Source organism: Enhydra lutris, unplaced genomic scaffold (genome assembly GCF_002288905.1).
Source record: "Enhydra lutris kenyoni isolate GAN:26980312 unplaced genomic scaffold, ASM228890v2 scaffoldscaffold5, whole genome shotgun sequence".
NCBI classification, from domain to species: Eukaryota; Metazoa; Chordata; class Mammalia; order Carnivora; family Mustelidae; genus Enhydra; species Enhydra lutris.
The window spans coordinates 26,815,510-26,822,651 of record NW_019154089.1 but is presented as its reverse complement, the minus strand read 5'-3'; positions in this window follow the sequence as shown (position 1 = coordinate 26,822,651).

Here is a 7,142-nt window from a genome sequence, read left to right as displayed (position 1 = left end):
TGATTTCTTTTACATTAAGTAGACATCAGTTTTGCTTTCAGAGACCATGTCTGGTAAGATATCCACTGTTCACCACAGAAGATGAACTTCATCCTCTCACAGATAGTTTTAGTTGTGAAGGTACAAAGTTAGATATTGATATTAGGGAAAGAATAATTTATACTATATATCTATTTAAAGATGCTAAGGATTTGTATGTAGAAAATCCTGTGGATTCCATGAAAAGCCTTTTGGACTGATAAACAAATTCAGTAAGGTATCAAAATACAAAATTACTACTCACAAATTTATTGTATTTCTATAAACTAACAATAAAATGAAACATGTAATTGTAGTGAAGAAAACAATTTCATTTAAAATAACACCAAAAGAATAAAATACTTTGAAATAAATTTAGCAAAGAGTAGAAGACTTGTGTACTGAAAACTACAAAATATTGTTTTTAAATAAATGAAGACATTTCATGTACAACACCAAGTCTTCCAAAGATGATAAACATCCCTAAATTTATCTTCAAATTTTATGCAATCTCTATCAAAATCCCTGCTGGCTATTTTGCATGGGTTGATAATGTAACTGTAAAATTCATGTGGAAATGCAAGGGACACAGAATAGCTAAAACAATTTAAAAAAAAATTATAAGACTCATTCTTCCCAATTTCTTATCAAGACAGTGTGGTACTTGTTTAAGGCTAAACGTATATACCAATGGAATAAAATTAAGAGTCTACGAGCAAGATCTTGCATTTATGAACTGTTAATTTTGAAAAGAGTTCCAAGATCATTTAATGGGAAAAAAATTGTCTTTTCAACAAATGGCCCTGGGAAAACTGAATAGCCACATGCAAAGGATATCTGTTTCACACAATTTACAAAAAGTAACTCAAACTTTACCATAGACCTAAATATGAAAATGAAATCTAGGAAAGTCTTAGAAAAAAAATCAAAAATTTTTTTCATTTTCTTGGATTAAGTAATTTTTTTAAGATATTACATCAACGAGCATAGGTAACATTCAAAAAATAAGTAAATTGTATTTCATCAAAATTTAAAAGAAATTATGGCTCAAAAGACACCTTTAAGAAAGTGAAAAAGCAACCCATAGAATGGGAAAAATGTTTCAAAATCATGTTCAGATAAGAGACTTGTATTCAAAGTAAATAAAGAACTATTACCCTCAACAATGAAGAGACAAATAAGCAAAAATTAGTTAAAATATTTGAATAAATATTTCCAAGGAAGATATATAAATGGCCAATAAACACATGACAAGATGCTCAACATCATTAATCATTACTGAAATGAAGATCAAAACCGAGGTAAATTGAAACTTTGTACCCACTGGGATGGCTGATGTAAAGAGACAGAAAATAATGTGAAAAGGATGTGGGAAAATTGGAACCCATATATATTTCTAGTGACAGGAGTTGTAAAATGGTAAAGACACTTAGAAAAGAGTTTAGCAGTTCCTCATCGTGTTAAACATTGATTTGCTCTATAACCCAGGAATTTCACTTTTGGATATGTTCCCAGGGGAATTGAAAATGCATGCATCCACACAAAAACCTCTATAAAAATATTCATAGCAACTTTACTTCTAAAAGACCAACCCCCAGAAATAATCTAAATATACATTTATTGAGAAATAGGTCAAAAATATACTATATTCTGGAGCACCTATGTGACTCAATTGGTTAAGCATCTGCCTTCAGCTCAGGTCATGATCCCAGGGTCCTGGGATTGAACCCCACATCTGGTTCCTTTCTCAGTGGGGAGCCTGCTTCTCCATTTTCCTCTGCCTGCCACTCCCCCAGCTTGAGCTCTCTCTCTCTCTGCCAAATAAATAGGTAAAATCTTTTTAAAAATGTAGTATACTCATAAAATGGGATGTTATTCAGAAATAAAATGAATAAAGTTTGAGTAAGTAAATAAATGAAGGAAAAGGCTAGCCTATACAGAAAAATTACAAATAATTTATGTAGATACTCTGTCTTCAAGCATATGGATCATAATTCCTTATATTTTAAATGTGGCCTGACCATAGTGACTACCTTCTAAAGAGTATAGCATGGAGAAGGCAGGGAAAAGAATAACTTCATAGTAGAAGAATCTGACAAACATTATTTCAGCCACATTTTCAAAGTTTGACATCAATAATGAATCATGTTGATAGTAAGCAACTTTGCTGTAAGATGAAAATGGCACTTTATTTTTAGGGTCTTACTCCCCCAAGCCCATATCCCCTATCTAGTAATAAGAAAAACATAAGACATAAGAAAAACATGGACATTCTGCAAAATATTTGAAAGTACTCTTTGAAATGGTGCAAGTAATTGAGCACAAGAAATTCTGAGCAACAGTTACAGCCAAGAGGAGCCTAAAAAATCATGGTGACTAAATGTAATGTGATATGCTGGATGGGACTGCAAGGCAGAAAGATATCATTAGATACAAACTAGGGAAATAGAAAGTATAGATTTTAGTTAATAATGATATGTCAATATTGGTTCACTAATTATAACAAATATTACATATTTATATATATAAATATTATATATGTAACAAACATGCTTATATAAGATGCTAATAAAAAGGGAAGCTAGATGTAGAGTATAAGGGATCATGCTTTACTAACTACTTTCACAGTTTTTCTGTAAGTCTAAAACTATGCCAGTTATAAAGAAGAATTAAGTACTGATACATGTTACAACACGGATGAACCTTGTAAACATGTTAAGTGAAAGAAGCCATTCCATTTGGCCATATTTGGTATGGTTCCCTCTCTACAGTATGTTCAGAGTATGCAAATTCATAGAAGTAAAATGTAGACTAGTAGTTACCAGGTGCTTGGGAGTGGGGAAAATAAGACTGAGTGCTAATGAATATAGAGTTTCTTTTCAGCCTGAAAAGTCTTCTGGAATGAGATAGTGGTGGTGATTACACAACCTTGTGATATACTAAAACTATTGAATTGTATCACTTTAAGGGTGAATTTTATACTATGTAAGTTGAATAATATAACATTAAGTCTGTTTTTGAAAAAAATGGAGGTCTAAGATTAAAATAAAATTGAAAATGAACTGATCAGAAAAATTTAGATATGTTACCATTGACCCAGTCTTTAATGAATCTCTGATGGGGCGGGGGGCTTTCAATGGACTCTTATCTTAAAAAAATCATTTTCTTTTATTCTTTTATAACCAATTAAATTAAAATATCTCTATTAAACAAACAAGGTTCATTTCTTGGACACATTTACAGCCTATGTCAACATGAGGAAAAGTGGGAAAGGTATAAAAAGTCCACATTGCCCACTTCTCCATCTGATAATAACCATATAAATTTGGATTTTTGAGGCATAGCATGAGGAACTAAAGAACTATTCATGAGTTATTTACAATATTAGGAAAGGGGAAAAGACTTCCCAGTACAAAGAATAAAAGTTATGAAATCTCTTAATGTTTTTCATTATACTCCCTTCCCTTATTGCATGCAAGTGTTTCTGGTGTTAAGTTCTGCATTACCTAGTAGGTAAATTAAACATCTGCATAAAATTCAGCAAAATAGGGACACCTGGGTGGCTCAGTCATTAAGTGTCTGCCTTTGGCTTAGGTCATGATCCCAGGGTCCTGGGATCCAGCCCAGTATTGGACTCCCTGCTTGGTGGGAAGCCTGCTTTTCCCTCTCCCACTCCCCCTGCTTGTGTTCTCTCTCTTGTTGTGTCTATCTCTGTCAAATAAATAAACAAAATATAAAAAAAAAACCAGCAAAACTTAAGCACCAACGTCATAAAAATAAATTGAAATCATTTCATTTTTTTTTTAAGTCACAAGAGCTGCCGTAAATTGAAAATAGTTCTTATTGGTGGTCCTCACTCTTATATTTCGAGTTATGTAATTTAAAATCTATAAACAGAAACATGATCTTAACTCACTTAGTCAAATGATGTCCTTGGGCAGATTATATTGGAAGGGAAGTATAAGAATTGGAAAATGATTATGTTATTGAAATTTATATAATCTCCTTGAATATCTGTTTCTTTCAGTCTTGGATGGTATCACGTGTTCAATAAAATCTCCCAAATCTTTACTAACCAAAAACTTCCTGTAGAATCATTTGAATGCAGAGAGAGGACAGGCTTAGCTCACTAAAAAAATGAAGGCTTAGAATAGGCATAAGAGAATATGGGGGCTCAGACTGACCAAGAATAAGTTAAATGAATGATGTGCACAGAGAATCATGATAATTTTGGACACTCTGCATTTAGCATGTTTATAATGATGGTTTAAAATTGTCTTCCAACAGTGAACAGCAATCTGAGATGTTTGGTATTCAAAGCAGAGTGGTTTTCCAGACAAACGTTGTTAGATAGGCTTGCCTGCCAATTGGTACTACTGGTGAGAAACAGTTAAGACAATCAAGCTTAGGGACGTCTGAGTGGCTCATTCAGTTAAGCATCTGCCTTTGGTTCAGGTCATGATCATAGGGTCCTGAGATATAGTCCCGCATCGGGCTCCTTGCTCACTGGGGAGTCAGTTTCTCCCTCTGCCTGCTGCTCCCACTGCTTGTGCTGTCTCTATCTCTCCTTCTTTCTCTGAAAAATAAATAAATAAAATCTTAAAAAAAAAAAGACAATCAAGCTTATGGTTCCATTAGAGTAGGGAAGCGACACCTGGAAGAGGTATATAGGTTGAAGGAATCCAACAGATCAAAAGATTGGAAATCTCTCACGAGAAACAGGAGCAAAAGCAATGAGAATGAGATGATGAGAAATTTGGACTGATGAGTCTGGTGTTTAGAGAGTAAATATTGTTATATATTTCTGAGGTAGGGCTTTTCTAGGTCATGAAGTTTCCAAGATGTGTTCCTGAAAATAGATGGCTGAAGGAGACTCAATGAGAATATTATTGAAATAAAATAGATCCAGAATGAGCCAGTTACATGAATAGCAAAATATCTCATCATTATGATAGAAGTTTTGGTCCAGGTGGAAGCTGTTCCTGTTTCTAAATGAATAAGGCCAAGTGACTCAAAGGAGAGTGGCTGACTTTATATTTCCTGTCATTTTTCTATGCAACTGATATTTGACCTTCTCCACATGACTCCCTCTCTGTGGCAGCCAGTCATGCTGTTTGTCTAATATTTCTGACTCTCTTCATATAGGCCCATGATAGAATTGTATATCCCGGCTCTCTTGAAAACCAAGATAGTAGATTCAGATGCACTCCAACTTCTATTATTTCTAGTAATGTTAACAATGGTAATAGCAGATACTACTCATTGAGTTCTTGCTGATGAGGCCTGCATTGTGCCAGGCAATTTAAATGTATTATTTCACTTGAATCTTATAACAACCCTAGCTATTATCTCTGACACAGATGAGGGAAAATGAAGGCACAGAATATTTATAACTTGGAAGTAGTGGGGCAATTTCAAACTCAGGCATTCTGATAATGAAGGATATTAGGAATAAAAATAGTATATTAAGAATATTAATATTCCTAATATAAATATTAGGAATAAAAAGGAGTGTGATAGTTGACTTATATATCAAATTGAGTAGGCCATAGCATGCTCAGATAGTTGGTTAAACATTACCTCTGGGTATGTCTGTGAAAGTGTTTCTATATGAGATCAGCATTTGCATTAGTAAATTGGGTAAAGCATATCACCCTCCCCAATATGGGTGGCACCATCTGATTTATTAAGGATCTGAATAGAACAAAAAGGCAGAGTAATGCATACTGTCTGTCTTTGAGCTGGGAATTAATTTTTTTCTTGCACTTGGACTGAAACTTCCATCATTGGCTCTCCTGGTTCTCAGGCCTTTGAACACAGACTGGAACTTAGACCACCAGCTCTCCTGAGTCTCTGGCTTAAAACTGCAGATTGTTGGACTACTCAGCCTCCAGAACCATGGGAGCAAATCCCTTATAAAAAAATCTTTTTGTATGCTGTTGGTTCTATTTCTAAATACAAATGAGAAACGAAATGTGGGTAGGTCTTTTTGTCCCTGTATATATCTCTCTCTTTTCCTATTCTCCTTCTCCCCTTTTTCCACCTTCATTAAAATTATAGGAAGATCACCATTTCTTCTACTAAGTTTCTGATCTATCATTGGATACTCAGTGGGCACCAACCAAATAAGACTGTAATTTAATAAGAATGCTTGTGATGTGATTCTTTGCCAGCTTTAATGTAACATTGCCTATAGTTTTCTGGGAAGTCTTCAGAGTACACACGGTTGTCATATGGCTGATTCATCTATACACTTACCTAAAAACAAGAATCCACACTAAATAAAATAAGCACGTTTCAGGCAGTGCAATATTGAAACACCCATTGTGATGTCCTTATAAATAATTCTAAATGAAGATCATTAGAAATAGGTATACATTTATATCTTCCTTTCCATTATAGAAAAAAAAATAAAATACTGATAAAATATCTAGTTTTCTTAATAATGTCCATATACTCTCATATTCTAATCACTCACACATTGGCATTTACTAGAATGCTAGAATAACCTGATTTGCAAACAAGTTAACATTTGTACAGCCCATGACTTATATTTTCAACTAAATACTCAAATTATGTCCTATTATTATGCTATTTCACTGATGTAAGCAATAAATAAAAGTAAGAATTAAAATATAGCAAAGCTTAAGGGCAAGATGAGTCTGATCTTTATGGATCAGAAATAGAAATAAAACAGAAATGACCAAAATAAGCTTAATATTTATTTTATATTTACGAGGGCATCATATTTAGTAATATGTTTATTAGTTTCTGATCCTGAGCACATTACATAGAAATGAACTGCCTGTTACTGGTTTCACTCCTAGAATAGACATATTAGTAGCTAAAATGAAGGCACTGCTCTTGAGCAATAAGGTACTGTAGTCTAAAGTGAGATCAACTTTCATCATTTACAAATCTTAAGGGACTTGTGTTTCCAACACCTTCAAATGTAACTGTTTGATGTGATGTGACCAATTACAAGTAGTGTTTAATGGGTTGTTTTGGATACTTTGGGATTGCATTTTTCTTTTGCCATATTCATGCTCCTTCTTGACAATGCTTTCTGATATTCAGATTCTGCTACTCAGCCCACTGTGAGTGTTGGAGGTATATAATTAAAC